We start from the raw sequence: 16496 nt of genomic DNA, 5'->3' as shown, positions 1-16496 counted from the left end.
CACCTCTGCTGAGCTGCAGGGAAACATGCTGATTGCTGCCAAGAAATAAAGGCAAATCAGTCACAGAGCTCTGTCAAGTGAGAGAAAACCTCATGAAAGCCAGGTTACAAAGGCACATGATGAGCTAACACATCCACATTATGCTGCACTCTGGAGGAAGAAGTTGGTTTGAATTCTTCAGAAGGATAGAAGAAAGCTGCAGATGGGCAGAGCTTACAGTCATCTGCTCAGGGCAATGCCAGGGCCAACAGGAAGCCACCATGCCCATCACCGCCTTACATGTCCCACCTAGGCCCCTCCTCTTACCTGATCAGTGCCTCAGAGCATTGAACTTTAGTTGAAGACTAACTGGTTCAAGAAAGAGACGCCGCCGAGGGGCTGTAGTCTGACTTCACTGGTTTCCCTGCCAGCTCTAAGTTCCAGCCTCCCAACCTTCCTCAGATTGTAGAGTCAGCATAGTGCCTGTAGCCCTTCAAAGGTATTTCTTTCTCCAGTTGTCGCTTATTGGCTCCTGGAAAGACAGCCGGGCTCTTTTGTCTGAAGTGGGAAAAGGATGCCACGAAGCTGAAGGAGCATGTTCTCCTATCAAGCAGGGGATATACTCAAAGTGGGGTTAGTGGTTTGAAGTTGTATTGAAGTAGAATCCCTCTGTCGAGCCTAAAGAGCACTTGATTGCCGTTAGTCTACAAATGCTTGAGGAGACCTCTATGATGATGAAGGAAGAGGATCAATAGAATCGATTTCGTATATTTCAAGAAATATCTAGCCCTACCACAACTAAATCTCCTCTCCGTATTATTCTCAACAATTTAAAAGCTTATTCATATTCAAAATAACTTTGTTATCACAAAAGAGTAATGGTGGTTAGGCATGAAATGCCATACTTTTTTTTTTAATGTCAGAAAGTAATAGATCTGATAACAATAGTCTTGAGAACTTTTTAAATTGCTCACTCCAGATTTGTTGATAATTTCTGTCTCCCCAGATACCTTCTCCTCAAGGAATTGCTATACATAGATTTGCATGAAAAGGGCCCCTTGACATATTCTTGGGACAGCAAAAAAGACAAGAGGTAGGAAGAGAGCATTATCTTTTCTAGCTGGAATGGTTAGAAAGGAACATGAACGCAATGGCTGAAAGGTAGTAGCTATGTGGAATGGTGAAATACCGCCATGGCAAAAATCTGCCTTTTGCCCCTCATCAGGTTCTTTTGTGCTCAGCACATTTCATCTTTAGAGTGATTCTGTTTTAAAGTATCTATGCATCTTCCCTAGCTAGTAGGCAGCAGGAATAGGAAATGAATTCTGTCTTTGGGCCTTTGGGAAGGAATAAGGCTTTCGTTGAGGAGCGTGAGTTCTGCAGCAGAAAGCTGCCCCCGGGGTCTTGGACAGATGATGGCATGCAGATTTTCTGATGGGGATTCTCCACAACCAAAGTTCTACTTGTAAAGGAACTTGAACTTTATTTAATATGGGGGTACAATTCTGCAGTCTACACTGTTGAGTTACCCTCTTTCTTCTGCACACAGAGCAGAGGCATTATGTGATTAGCTTGAATATAGAAGGTAGAAATTTGAAATTAACTCTGCAAAGGAGCTTAAATCAGCCAGAGTTGGGCTTTTCTAGAAATCTTCCTTCTGATTTTCCTGTTTGATGCACATTCGCAGCTTGAATTGAGTTAAACTAGAATCACTGCTTCAAACTGCATGGTATTTGTACATTTTTACTTGAGATTTTGGCATCAAAAGTTCTGTCCCCTAATTACATTGCTACTTATTCCACTTGAGCATTCCTTACATGGTCTTTGGAGACTGTGATCAGACTGGGAAAGGTAAATTAATTTATTTTTTATCCAGAAATATCCTGATTGGAATAGAAGCAGAGTACCTCAAAGAGTAACCCAACAGGATAGGTTAAAGGATTGAAACTTAGACAGTTGTATTCAGGTCTGTCCCAAACCAGCAGCCTGATTTTTTTCACAACCAGTTAGTTGGAATTAGTATAATACAACAATTAAGAAACCTGTCCTCAAAGGAACATTAAAGGCTAAATAGATTTCTGTAATATGCATATAAATAAAAGAATTAAGTATAGTGCTTTGTTCTTCTGTATTGGTCAGAAAATACACACATGCATACAAATTAACACACCAGAGATGTGTCCCATATTGAAAATACAATTTCACTAATCAGTTTGTTCACCTTACATCTAGAATGGAAGCAAAAATAAGTATCCCCTCCTTCCTTCTAGAATCCTTATTATCCAGATGTCTATTCTACATCCTTTTCCCTCAGGAACTTGTTTGTTAGTCAGTTGCCATAATTGAAAACATCTGCAAACTTATTTTACATTAAAATTTTAAAGAATAACAATGTAAAATGTTCCTTTTTAAGTGGGCACCCGAGGTCTTAAGACTTGTAGAGTCAAAAGTAGAAATCTCTGTTAGGTATAATAAAAAGAATGCTGGACTGGGAGCCAAGAGATATACTCCATTTCAAATTCTGCCTGAAGCCAGATCCATGAACTCTGGCAGGTAACCTAATTTTCCCTGGGTAAAGAAAGAGGAACCTGAAGGCAGTGATCTCTCAGTTCTCTTCCAGGGGTGGAATTCTATCAGTCCATCTTTCTAAATCATAAACATTCTAAGCATGATGATAAGACAGTAGAGATGATCATTTTCACTAGTATTCCTCAAAAATAACCCTACATGGAAAGTTACAAGGCTTTTAGCATGTGTCTTTGCTCTGCTGTATGTGCTTCTCTCTCTCCGGTGTTTTCAATAAATAGATGTATGACTTTCAGTATTCAAATTGCAAACACTTAGCTGCCAAATAAAGCTAGGTGTCCAGTAAATGCAGATTAATCTCTGTGTTATATGGAGATACGTGTGCCTTCTCCCTCTGAATGAGCTCAGTCTGAGAAATTCATTTAACCTTTAGCTTCAAGTCTGATGAACCTGGAGTGACACTGTACTTTTCCTTTCCACAGAACGGTTTATAATAACAATAAAACAAGGGGAAAACATTGAAATTGACAAAGATTAATTTATTTTTACTCTCCCTGGTGAGAATCTAAAATGACAGTTGTCACTTTATAAAGCTGTAACTTCACAGCAATATTGAGACAGCCTGAGTCATCAATTGTGTCTTGTCTGGTGAGCAACTGAGTTGCAATGGAAGTTGAACATATACTGAGGAACATAAACAGAGAATTAGTTATTGTAGTTCACCTGGCAGAGCTCAGACTAAAAAATTTCAAAATCAAATCCAGATTCCTATTTTATGGAGAAAACACTCCACACCTTACCTCTGTTCTGATATATTCAATAATAATTTCTCTGATTTGCCTCACATCATCTCATCTTTCCTGATGAGAAAGAGAAATGATGCTTTTACTTTAATTCTCCAGATCTATGCTGTTTCTTAGCATTAGAAATAGAAACAAACTGCTTTAATACCTGAACTTATTTCAGATACTTGTATAGTAAATATATATGGATGTTTTACTATTTTTTAAGTTTATTATTTTGAGAGAAAGCATGCATGTGTGAGTGAGGGAGGGGCAGAGAGAGAGAGAGAGAGAGAGAGAAACTCAAGCAGGCCCCACACCCAGCACAGAGACTAAAGCAAGGCTCGATCTCACAAAACATGAGATCATGACCTGAGCCAAAATCAAGAGTCAGATGCTTAACCACTTAACCAACTGAGCCACCTAGGCACCCCTGAAGATTTTAAGAATAGTGCTTACTTAGAAAAAAAAAAAAAAAGAAAAGAAACAGAAAAAAAAAAAAAGAATGAAAACAACCATTTGTCTTATCAATTCCATACACACATTGATATTTCAGAATAAATTGATAATTCAAAATAATGGGCTTTTCTTTTGCTCTTCTTAAAACTGATCACTTGGTGATGTTTAAATACCTCCAAACTGATTCCCATATAGTCTGAAGTTTTAAAGAGAGTAGTTTTGGACTTATTTTCCAGGTAGGGAGTTCAGGATATTTATATACAACACCATGTTTGAATGAAATCATGATTTTAATTCGGTAAAATAGTGTAGGAGGAAGCTTTGGCCTAATTGATATCAAATCCTCTTTCGCAGGCCTTCTCCTTACAAACCAATTGTTTTGACTTCATAAATATATAGATATGGTAAGAACATTTTATGATTTATCATTTCTGTGGCAGTTCAGAAAACTAATAGCCATTACTCAGATAAAGAAAAATATATAGAGCAATTATTCTACAAAATAGTTTTACTCACAGAGATATAAGAAAGCTCTCTTCCTTGTGGTAATTTTCAATCTAATTCAAATGATCAGATCATGTGGAGATGCTATAGGGGTTTCAAAAGCATATAAACCACTTTCTAAACTTCAGAAACTTTTTTAGTATTCATGTTAATGTGCACGCATAAGCATATGACACAGAAAATAATGAATTTGAGACTTCAACTTGGGTAACAGGAAGACTCCCTTCTAAAGCAGAGAGAAAAAAATCCCACCAATTACTTAAGGTAAGAAATAAGCATCCAGCAAACCATCCAGAGAATACATACATTACATAGTAAAGAGACAGGAGAGACAATCCTACCTGAGATTTTTGAACCCCATGTCTCAAAAGTAAAATACGCCATCCATCTTTAGTGGGTTTTTTAATTATTATTATTACAAACGCAAAGGTGCTTACATAAGAATATGCAAACTGAATTGGATGTCCAAAATGTTATAAATGAACATGAGATCTGCCATCCCGGAAGAGAGGAATGATCTACATTGTTATTATCCTCAGGAAGAAGGCAATTTATACAGCAGTGACAGTGCATTCAGCTCTGTACGGTGGACGGACGATACCTTTCTCGGTTCAGTGGGCTTCCTGTCTAAATAAGACTGAAAGCAAAAGAAGACAAAGACAAAAACTACATTCATCATCAGAGGTATAGAACAGATCTCATTCATTCCACTAATCGAGCTCTATATGTCTCTACCCAAAGGTATTACCAAGAAATCCTTATAGAAAGAAGGGATATTTTCTGTCCTTCTCACAATCCAAAAACTTCCTGGAATTAGTACTTCATTCTATATTCCCTGGGATCTCATCCCAATAATTGTGACTCCCTCTTCTCAACCTCATCTGTCATCAAGCTCTGAAGATTGTTCCCAAATGCCCACAACTTGCATGATCATCCAGTGTCTTTTCTAACTGGCAGATGTTCCTTCTGGACTCATAGTGATTGGGGAATAGAATGAGAAGGCATCATTAATAGGGGGAGGATGACACAGCCAAACAACCCAGGTGAAAGCACTTGTGTGATTAATGAGTGACAGATGTTCTGGCCCCATCAATATCACATTCAGGAACCATTCTTCTTTATTCTCCTCCATGAAGTTTCTCTGCAGACTGTGAAATCTTTAAGTATGTAGAGAAGGGAAATGAGAGATCATCTCAGAGGAGATCATTGTTATTCATTCAACAAATCCTTTCAATAAATATTTACTGATCTCTGAGTTGGGCCTCTGAGGACAGTGAGGCATTTTATCAATGGAGTTAAGTATGTAGGAGGGCAGTGTAGAATAAAGGATCAGAGCGAACACAGGCATTAAGACAAGGAGGTGCATATTTGAAGAAAAACTGGTGAACAAATTTAATTGGAGCAAAGAGTTGCTATCCACCCTCTATCTTATACTCCTATTTAAGACCTTTTAAATGTTATATATGTGTGCCTGCATATGTATTCATATTATTATCAGTAAACGTGCTCTCATTAAGAAAACTAATCATCCCCCCTGGTAAATTTTTTTCCTTTAAAGCTTACTCATTTTTTCCTACTGGGCAACTGGTCGACAAAGGGTGGTAAATGAATAAGGATAGTTAGGGTAAGGGAAGCAATAGAAATAAAACGGTAAGAGCAAAGAGAGAAACATTTCTGGGAAAGTACAGAAAGAGAATGGAGGAGTACAGAAAGGGAGACGTAATCCTCCAGACAACGCTTACTGGGGAATCTTCTTTTGTCACTGATTTTGCTTGGCCGTTCTGTCAGTTTCTCAAGCATGGGTCAGTAGTGACTCCTCTAAGGCCAAAGGCCTGCTGGTTTCTTCCTCGTATAAAGCAATTATGATGTCACTAACCGAGGCACACATGCATGAAGAAATACAACCACAAGGCAGGAAGCAAAGGACCTTTCTTTTGAAAATTGTTGACCTACCAGTTTATCCAGAGTTCATCTTTCAGTGGCACTGCCCCAAAAAGAGGTTTAGGAAGCTGAGTCTTTATCATTTCCACTTTTATTCCTTATTCTGTGTGTGCTCCTATATTAATCCTGAGCCTACAATGCTTACTTTGATTCTAAAGCTGCCTGAGCATTAATCTAATAGGAAGTCTCCTGCAGGTGTCAGTGTGTATCATTCCTGGCACATATTAAAACATTCAAGAAGTGTTTGTTGAATATATGAGTGGGTTGGAGAAGAAATAACTCACCAACTACAGTTTGAGGGAGATCCAAAGGAATGAGAAGAGGCCATTTTATCATAACTGACTCTGGTCAAAATCAGCTGGCAGAACTTATCTATAAGCCCCTTCCTTTCCTAGTGACCCTTATTCCCTCCTACTACAACTCCCAAATGTCAAGTGCCCTCAGGCTACCAGCAAGACTGAGTAAGTTGCAAAACCAGTGTAAAGGAATAAGTTTCAATTGCCTTGTGCAAAGAAGATGTACGTTGTTGTCTGTTTATTTGACATGAGAGGTTTCCTATTGCATAATAGGTAGTCTGAAGATAATGCACTTTTAACTGAGAAGCCAGGTTTAAAATCCTTACCGTCACTTGTTAGTCATGTAACCTCTGTGGCATTCAGTTTTACCTTCTAATTATAGTGATAATAATACCTATTTAATGGAGCTTAATTGAGTTATTTTTTTTTTATTTGAGAAAGAGACAGAGTGTTTGTGTACATGTCTGCCCTAGCAGGGAAGGGGCAGAGGGAGAGAGACAGGGACAGAGACAGAGAGACTTTTAAGCAGACTCCATGCTTAGCATAGAGCCTGGCGTGGGGCTTGATCCCATGACCCTGGGATCATGACCTTAGCCAAAATCAAGAATCAAGACCTTAGCCAAAATCCAGATGCCCCTGGAGTTATTTTTATTTTTATTAAGTGACCTCAGGATTTAAAGAATCATGTGTGGCACAAATTAGCTTATTAAAAGTATTAACAAAAGCAGTAATGTAGATTCACTAAATAGATGTTAATTCTCATCCTATATTTCTCCTCCTTTTCTTATATTCTCTTTCTTCCTCCTTGAAAATTGGGAGTCCCCCATGGTACTTAGTAAAACATGTTCTGCTGTGAATTCTCAGAATATATTTAAACAAAGCTGAATGTGTAAGGGAGAGAATGAGTGAGTGAGGAAGTGAATTAGTGCCTGATGGTAATGTCCTGTCTTCTTTTCCCCTTCTATGTGGGAATCTGTAATCATCTTTTGAAGTATCACCAGTCTGACACATTCATCCAGGGCCAAAAATGTTCCTGACTGTCATTTTTTAAATGAATTATTCTACTTTGAAAGTAATGCATTACTTTTTTAAAAAAAATTTTTATAGTTTCTTTTGAAACAGAGACAGAGCATGAGTGGGGGGGGGGTCAGAGAGAGAGGGAGACACAGAATCCAAAACAGGCTCCAGGCTCTGAGCTAGCTGTCAGCACAGAACCCAACGCAGGGCTCGAACCCACGAACCATGAGATCATGACCTGAGCCGAAGTCGGACACTTAACCAACTGAGCCACCCTGGCGCCCCCAAAAATAATGCATTACTTTTAATTTTATACATAACAGATAACACATTGCTCAATCCTCTACAGTCTTTTAAAACAATGAACAGGCGATCATAGTTCTGATTTTTAGAGGATATAAAATTTCACCATTGAAGAACAGTTAGGTTTTTAATCAAATAGCTTCTTTGGTGACATAGATAGAAGGCCACTGAAAACCAAAAGACAATGTGGGTATAAGCATTTAAACAAAGCTTACTACACAATGACTACTGTCAATGGAATTCAGCAAGCTTTGATGGTTAATATTAATTCCAATAGCATAGCTTTGTGAACAGGTAAGAGGCCCAAAGACCTTGAATGTTGAAAGAAGTATAGATCTTCAAAGTCATACACACAAACCAAAAAAAAGTTTTTTTTAATTAAAAAGTGGTATGCAATGGAAACTGAATAATGTAAAAGCCTTGGTGTGAAGGAGGTTGGAGGAAACAATTTGCAGCTTTCTGTTTGTAGAACTCCTACAAGAGCCTATTTTAGATTTACTTAATGAACAATGAGTTTCCTGCTCCAGTGTTTTTGTTTGTTTTGCTTTGTTTGGTTTGGTTGTTTTTTTTTTTTTTTTAACTGAAGATATCATCATAGTGTCCAATGTTAAGGACAAAGACAGAGTAGGATGGTAGAAAGTTGAGACTCTGAGAGACAAAACCCAATCAGGCCTGCAGAAATCCTTTAGGGGAGGATTTCAGAAGAAGGCAAGGGCCAGGTAGAGTTAAAAATTCAAACCGGAAGGAATAATTATGTGGATGCTTTATCTTGAAGGAAAAGGTCAGTGATGCAAAACACTTGGCAATGGAAGTCTCTGCTTGATGTTTTGCTTGTTAGACTTCCTAAAAAGCGAGGAACTCCAGCATTGGAGCAACTCCAGCACTGGAAGTAGCATCAGGGCAATAATTAGAAACCAATGCAAATTTCTTATTATATTCATCTTAACCATCCCAGGAGAGTAAAAGGCCTGTACGGCAGGAGGTGGAATGGATTCATAAATACTTTCTGATGAATATAATTTTTTACTAAGATGTGTTTTTTTAAGTAACATGTCATATATTTTTCTTTATGAATCAAACTACAACTGGCTTCACATGAACCCTGAGAGAATTTCAGTTTTAACAACGGAGGGAGAGAAATATACACTCATAAACACACATACCCACAGCTAAATGTGTACCCTTCTCAAACTCATTGACCTTCACACAGCCAGGGACAACTCTCTTGTCCTGATAAGGAATCTCTGGGGTGATCCCTTCTGAAATATAGACCCTCGTATGAAAATATTATTTTGTGATGTGACTTTTTTTTCATAACCACACTCTCACCTAGATTAAAGTGTATGATATTTAGATATCAATCTGGCTAAACAATTCTACATGAGCTTAGATAACAATGCTACATGTGAAAATGAGGGCTATGGGTTTTTATGAGCACTGACCATATCTGATTTGCTTAAGCAGTTCAGTACTAAATATCTACTCACCCTTGATGAAAGGTGTCAGGTTAGACATGGGGGATCTAGATTAATACACTAGCTCCCTCAGGACCTCTGGGAATTCACAATGGTCAAACAGAGACCCTGTATTGTGGGGAAGAGACTTCAAGTCAGGATTCCATATACTGGGATGAAGACCCACAGGAATATAAAAACTATTAATACCTGGGATTTTTTTTTAAATAGGGTTAAGAATATTACTCACCTATAAATCTGAACCTGGGAAACATTAAAAAAGTTCACCAAGAGTTATTTGCTCCTTCACATGTACATTGATAAATAGATGATAAATAATACCAATGTATGCTAGTTACTATAGAAAGTTGGTCAAAGATAAAAGATGTGCAGTTCTTGCCTTTGAGATGCAGCTATTAGTCCGAGCTCAAAGATAACAGAGCTACAAGGGAGGCACTCTGCCATAGTGCAAAATTGGTGACAGTCTTCTTCCAGTAAATAAAGCAGAGGACTTCAGAAAGGAAATATAGTAGTGCTGGCATTTTCCAGATTTAAAAAATATATATGGAAAAAGCTTTATAGTGATTAAAGATCTCTTTTTTGGGTGCCCAGCTTCCCAAAATGCATGGGGGAATCTTGGGGAAACACTTACTATCATGCAACTCATCTACGTACGCCATCAGAGCGTGCTCTGGATCCTGGCTGGCTGCTGACCTGGCAAGGCGGCTTCTGGGTCATTCTGGCCCCACTTCAGTTTTAGGAAGGCCCTATGCATCAGTTTTGGGGTAGAACTTTTACAATCTGCCTGCCTCACCTCCCTGGCAGCCAAACTCCTTTGAGCCTAGTGAATCTTGTGGGCTGGGGCTGCTGCCCTTCTCCTCCCCACCTCTCCACCAGCAATAGTACACCTGCTGCATAGCAAAAACAGATTTGGTCCTAGAGAGCCTCTGAGCTGTCCCTCTGGGATGGAGAATTTTCTATTACCTGTCTACCAGTGACACTTTTGTCATCTGTGCTCTCTGAACAAGAGGCTTCTCTGTCCCTTACTTGCTTCCACTTCCTGGAAGACAAAGGTCAGAAAGCCCTCAAATATTTCATGTATGCCTCTCCTTGCAGTCATCACTGGTTCCTGCACCACCAGTGGGATTTGCTCAATGTTGGGCTCTGCTCCAGACTTGCTCCTGAGCATATGGTAGAAGCCCCTAGGAAATATCTTGCAAGGGAGTATGGATTTTCCTTTGTTTGGGCACCCACAGCAATGCTTAACAATGACTTTCTAAGCCATACTTGGCCACTGAAAATTCTTTAACTTGTTAGCTGATTCCTATCTGTTTGGTTTGTAGTCTGCCAGGAGCCCTTCCTCATATTATGCCATTATATAAGTCCCTCTGTGGGGACAGATCATATACCACCTATATTTGGAGACACTTCTTTCTCTTAATATTTTGTATTATTACGTTACTGTGCCACCTTATTACTCTGATGAGCTTCAGAAAAATATGATTTTGGGGGCGCCTGGGTGGCTCAGTCAGTTAACCGTCCAACTTTGGCTCAGGTCATGATCTCACAGTTCGTGGGTTCAAACCCTGCATCGGGCTCTGTGCTGACAGCTAGCTCAGAGCCTGGAGCCTGCTTCAGATTCTGTATCTCCCTCTCTCTCTGACCTTTCCCTGATCACGCTCTCTCTCTCTCAAAATAAATAAAACATTAAATTTTTTTAAGAAAATATAATTTTGTAGTTTATCTGGATTTTATTTTTAGGATGGGAATGATTTTGTTTGAAACTTTCTATCTTTTTTTTTAATTTTTTTAAATGTTTTATTTATTTCTAGGGGAGAGAGAGAGAGACAGCATGAGCAGGGGAGGGTCAGAGAGAGAGGGAGACACAGAATTGGAAACAGGCTCCAGGCTCTGAGCTGTCAGCACAGAGCCCGACGCGGGGCTCAAACCCACGAACCGTGAGATCATGACCTAAGCAAAAGTCAGACGCTTAACCGACTAAGGCACCCAGGCACCCCTGAAACTTTCTATCTTAAGAAGAAGCAGAAGCTCACTTCTGAATATCAAAAGCAGAAAATTGCAGAAAAGGAGAAATAGATAAATGCAACACAAACCTATGGATTTAACCACACCTAACCAGTACCTGAGAAGATAAGCAGGTATCTATCTATCTATCTATCTATCTATCTATCTATCTATCTATCTATCCATCCATCCATCCATCCTACAGAGAAACTATTACACGTAATAAGAAAATTGAACAAACAATTAGGAAAGGACATATTTTTAAAATAGCATTTACAATAGACCAAAATCACCAAGTACCCAGGAATAAAAGTGAATCATTACTAAAAAAGGAAAGAAGAACTGAATGAAAGGAAAGATATATCATATTCTTAGACTGGGAGACTCGATACTGGAAACATATTGTGCCTCATAATTGAGCTTTAATCAAAGCCATGCTATTCATGTTTCCAGCAGGTTGTTTTTATGAAAATCAACAAATAATTTCTATATTTCGTGTAAAATGAAGAAGGTCAAGAATACAAAAAATAATCTTGAGGGAGAACAAAGCAGGAGAATGTTCACTTACCAGATATCACAAATTATTAAGGTAGTCTGGTATTAGTTCAAAGAGAGTCACGTAGCCTGATGCAACACAGCAAAGATTCCAGAAGCACGTGCATACAGCCAATTTGTTTTATAGGTGCTACTGGAATGCAGAGAATTAGATGACGTTTTCAATAATATAAGAGATTGAATATGCAAACTGAACAATGATTAAACTATATATAAAGATAGAATTCTAAAACAAACAAACAAAAAAAATGAACTCTAACTCACAACCTGAAACAACCAGCCTGGAAATCAAATCACCCGCTGTAGTAAAATGTTCAGGAAGTCAAAGCACAATCCTTGTGGTAATGGGCCCCAAATGGCCAGGACTTAATCAATAACCGACAGCTTCCCAAAGCTGGCCCCTGTTTCCAACTTAAAAACAACTGGAGAAAGCAAATATGCTCTTATAACCAATCACCATTTCTAGTTTGCTTGCTTTCAGATTCACCATACTGACATCTTCCCATCACGGCAGACCTCAGTCCTTCCCTTTTCTAGAAAGTCCTTCCCCTTTCTCTGCTGTAAAGCTTTCCCTCTCCTCTGTCTGCCTTTGAGTCCCTGTCAAATGCAAGACAGGTGGCTTACTGTTGGCTAGAGCAACCTCTGAGTGAGTCTTTGCTTGTTTATTTCTAGAGATATTACAGGGTTAACTGGATATCTGCATATGAAAACAATAAACCTGAGTTCCCTTCCTCACAGCATTTACAAAACTAAATTCCAAAAAGATCATTGATAAAAGGTAAAAGATAATAAAAACAATGCAGTAATAATGGGTACTATCTTCCTGACTGTAGTAAGCAAATTTATTATTTTAAGTTTTACACCAAGAAAACCTAATGCAAGAATAAACTTGATAAATTGAACCACACTAAGTTTAAAAACCTCTAGGAATTAACAGTATTCTTAAGGGATTAAAAAGGCAGAATGGGAGAAGATGCTGGTAGTGCTCATACCTGTAAAAAGACTAGTATACAAAATATATGTTGAAACTCCCAGGCATCAAAAAAAAAAGAAAGACAATACAATAAAATTGGGCAGTAGACACAAATAAAAATTTTACAAAATGACATTAAAATGTAATGAGTATACGAAAAAGTGTTGGACATTAAAACCTGTCAGAGAAATGCAAATTAAAACTAAAATAAGATACAGGTACACACTTACCATAATGGTTACAATTAAAAAAAAAAAGATCTGACAATATCGTTTTGAAAAAGATCTGGGACACCCAGAACACTCATACAATACTGATAGGAACACAATTCAGTAAAATCAGTTTTGAAAACTATTGGTAGTTATCAATAGTTCTAAACACCTGTATAACCTGTGATCCAGAAATTTACTTCAAGATATATACCCAACAGACATAGGCATAAATGCATACCAAAGACATGTAAGTAAAGTCCATAGCAGTTTCATTCATAATAATCAAATACATAAACTTGGATGGTGGGCAAAGGGGCATCAATAGAAGAATGGATTTAGTGTGATATATTAATATAATGAGATAACACAAAACAATGAGAAAATGACTAACAAGTGATAAATACAACATATTCAAATCTCAAAAATATAAGTAAAAATAAGCTAAACACAGGAGAGTACATACATATGATTTCATTTATGTGAAATTCAAGAATGGGAAAAACAAAAGCTAATCTAGGGCAATAAAGATGGAAAGCTAAATAATAATAATGAGGAAGGAGTACTGAAGGAGGTATCTAGTGTCCTGAAAATCTTCAACACTTTGATAGAAGTCCTCGTTATAAGGTGAATTTATTTTGAAAAATCCACTGAGCTATACCCTTAGGATTTATTCTCTTTGTGCATGTAATACACCAATAAATCCCAAGAGAAAATGGCATTGACAATGGGAAACAAAATTACAGTGATAATGTCTTCAGGAATCTAGTGGCAATACCAGAGTTGAGAGTTTTGCAGACGTCCCATTATTAGGGGGCTTGTCACTGTGCTGGTGGCATGAGGAGTGTGGCATGCCCCCTGAAGGTTTATTACCTGGATTACTTTAGTTTTTGCCCTCTTTTGTGAACACGGTTCTCTAACATCCCTTTGATTCTATAAATTACTCAATAACTCATATCCTTTCTGCATAAATTTACTAGAGTTGATTTTTGTTTCTTGCAACCAAGAGCCTCATTTCTTTAAACAATTTGGAGTATTGCAAATTACTAGCCCCAAAACGTGTAACAGGCTAACCAGAGAATATATGGCATAGGAGAGAGAAGGCTTCAATATTCAAAGCTGGGGTATTTGAAATACTTATTATTTAATAGTAAAATGGTATTTGAACCTCAACTTTTTCATATTAGAAGTTAGACCATGTATATACCGAGCACAACCATACTCTAGGAAGAAGAAGCAGTATATTGGAATACTTGCTAACTTCAGGAAAAAACAAAGGTACAAGCTTTGCCTGATACTGGCTCTTTTGAAAGCAGGAAAAAAGAAAATACATCATTGTTAACAGAGAACTCTTGTTAGATCTAAAATTTCAAAAGGTGCCTTGACATCTTTCATATCTTCACAGGGTCCCAAAGGCCTAAATATGAGCTCCCCTGCCCTGGTCAGATATGCATCCCACTCAGTGGGAATGGCTTCCCACTACTCTACTTCCACTATCAGTTGGACCAGCTGCATGCCACACAGTCCTCAATTTAGTGGGTTTCACCTCCCTGCCAGCCCTCAAAATTATTCAGTGAAGACAATCACACCTTCCCAGGGCCACCGCACTAGGAGGCACCTCACCCTGTTATTACAAAGTCTGCCTCCCACCCACCCTTATGATTCTGTCTGCTCTCAGTTGCAACCCTTGTGCAACCTTGCACGGCAGTCAGCGCCCTCCTCTCCCAGCTGTGAGTATATGTAACTAATAAACTGCTGTCAATTTCATCTGTCCAGGGTCAGGTGTCATGTGTTCTGCCATCTTATACTATTTAAGGAGGAGGACCCCTCTGTCATCAACGTGGTGGGTAGGAGGTGATCAGCAAACTTCTCTGCCTGCAGACTGAACCAAATAGCTCAAAGTCTTAATATCTAAAGTCCAGAAGGACTAGAAAAGCCCAATTCTCTTCCTCCAGCTAAGATTTGCATAATGAAGTTTAGGCAGTAAAGGACATAACATAATATGGCACCATGCAAGCTTAATACAGAGACCTTTCNAGCATTCAAGAGTCTCTCATGGTTTGCCTCTCTCCCTTTCCCCCACCATTTCCCCCTTTCTTCTCCCCCATGTTCCTCAGTTAAGTTCCTCCTAATCCTCCTATACGTGCAAACATATTGTCATTCTTTGACGACAAAGATGACAGCTCAGCTCCTCAGAAGATGCAGCCTGAGGGCAAGAACAACTTACCAGCATCCCTCCTTTGACTTTGTCACTATGAATCACCTAATGGCTAAAGGCCATGACACAGATCCTCTCAAAGTAATGGCCTCAAAGATGGGCAGGGCTTTGAAACCTTTGCTTCAGAGACAAAGATCTCTGCACTCAAGTACTCTGATGAGACAAGATCTATGGCTCTAGCAAAAAGGCCAGTTGTGTTTCAAAGACACTCATTCCCTATGTTAGACCCTTTGGTGTAGAGATAGGAAGTTTGAAACTACTACAGCCGTTCTGCCATTATGTAAATAAACATGATGTTACAGAAGGGAGAGGAACAGGACTAGAAGAAACTAGCTCCTTGACATCTTTAGCTACTGAATCCAACAAATTCTGAACCCAGACTTATCCCCTGCTTTCCTATGTATGGAGGGCCATAAATCCCCTTTATTGTTTACGTCAATTTGAGTTGTTTTTTCTGTAACTTGTTCTTACTGTTATAAGCATTCCAGTCAGGGAATCACAGAGCAATACTTTTTTAAACCACTAAAAAAAGATGAGATTATAATTACTGGGATATTTCCAGACACCTTAAGATTTAAATTAGATGCCTGTACCTCTGAAATGATTAACTCTGGATGGTTTTTAGGGTAAGAAGGATTCACACTATGGGGTAGATAAAAAACTGAATCGACTCAGAGGTGAAATGGCAGAATAGCAGGGAAGATAGGGAGACAATTAAGACCAGGAAGAAGTCCAGATGAATGGTAGTTAAGAGTGACAAAAGTAAGATAAAAATGTACAAGGGCACCTGGGTGGCTCAGGCGGTTAAGCGTCTGACTCTTGATCTCAGCTCAGGTCTTGATCTCAGGGTTGTGAGTTGAAGCCCCACATTGGACTCCATGATGAGTGTGAAGACTACTTAAAAACAAACACACAAACATTCAATGATGAGTTCATGTAGACAGGAAAGACTTACAGTCGCAAGCCAGGAAATAGACAAGAAATCTTTGCAAGAGAACTGTATTGATTCAGAACAGCATAGCTCTAAATTATCCTTTAATAATTTTGGTCAATGCTTCTAAGTTAAATTTTTTTTTTAACGTTTCACTCACTTCTGAGAGAGAGAGAGAGAGAGAGAGAGAGCATGAGCAGGAGAGGGCCAGAAAGAGAAGGAGACACAGAATCTGAAACAGGCTCCAGGTTCTGAGCTGGCTGTCAGCACAGAGCCCGACATGGGGCTCGAACCCACGAACCATGAGATCATGACCTTGGCCAA

At 38.7% G+C, this 16496-nt stretch overlaps 1 long non-coding RNA gene across 2 annotated transcripts in view; it reads left to right on the top strand.

Moving 5' to 3' along the window:
* Window positions 1–16496, top strand: part of LOC144223135 (uncharacterized) — a 217262-nt gene that overhangs the window by 76059 nt on the left and 124707 nt on the right. For both annotated transcript variants that reach the window (XR_013332584.1, XR_013332583.1), the window contains exon 2: window positions 4790–4934. This is a non-coding gene — a long non-coding RNA (uncharacterized LOC144223135). The remainder of the gene's footprint in view (window positions 1–4789; window positions 4935–16496) is intronic.

This window comes from Crocuta crocuta, unplaced genomic scaffold, assembly GCF_008692635.1.
Source record: "Crocuta crocuta isolate KB4526 unplaced genomic scaffold, BGI_CrCroc_1.0 scaffold231, whole genome shotgun sequence".
NCBI lineage: Eukaryota > Metazoa > Chordata > Mammalia > Carnivora > Hyaenidae > Crocuta > Crocuta crocuta.
This window is presented reverse-complemented; position numbering and strand designations above follow the sequence as displayed.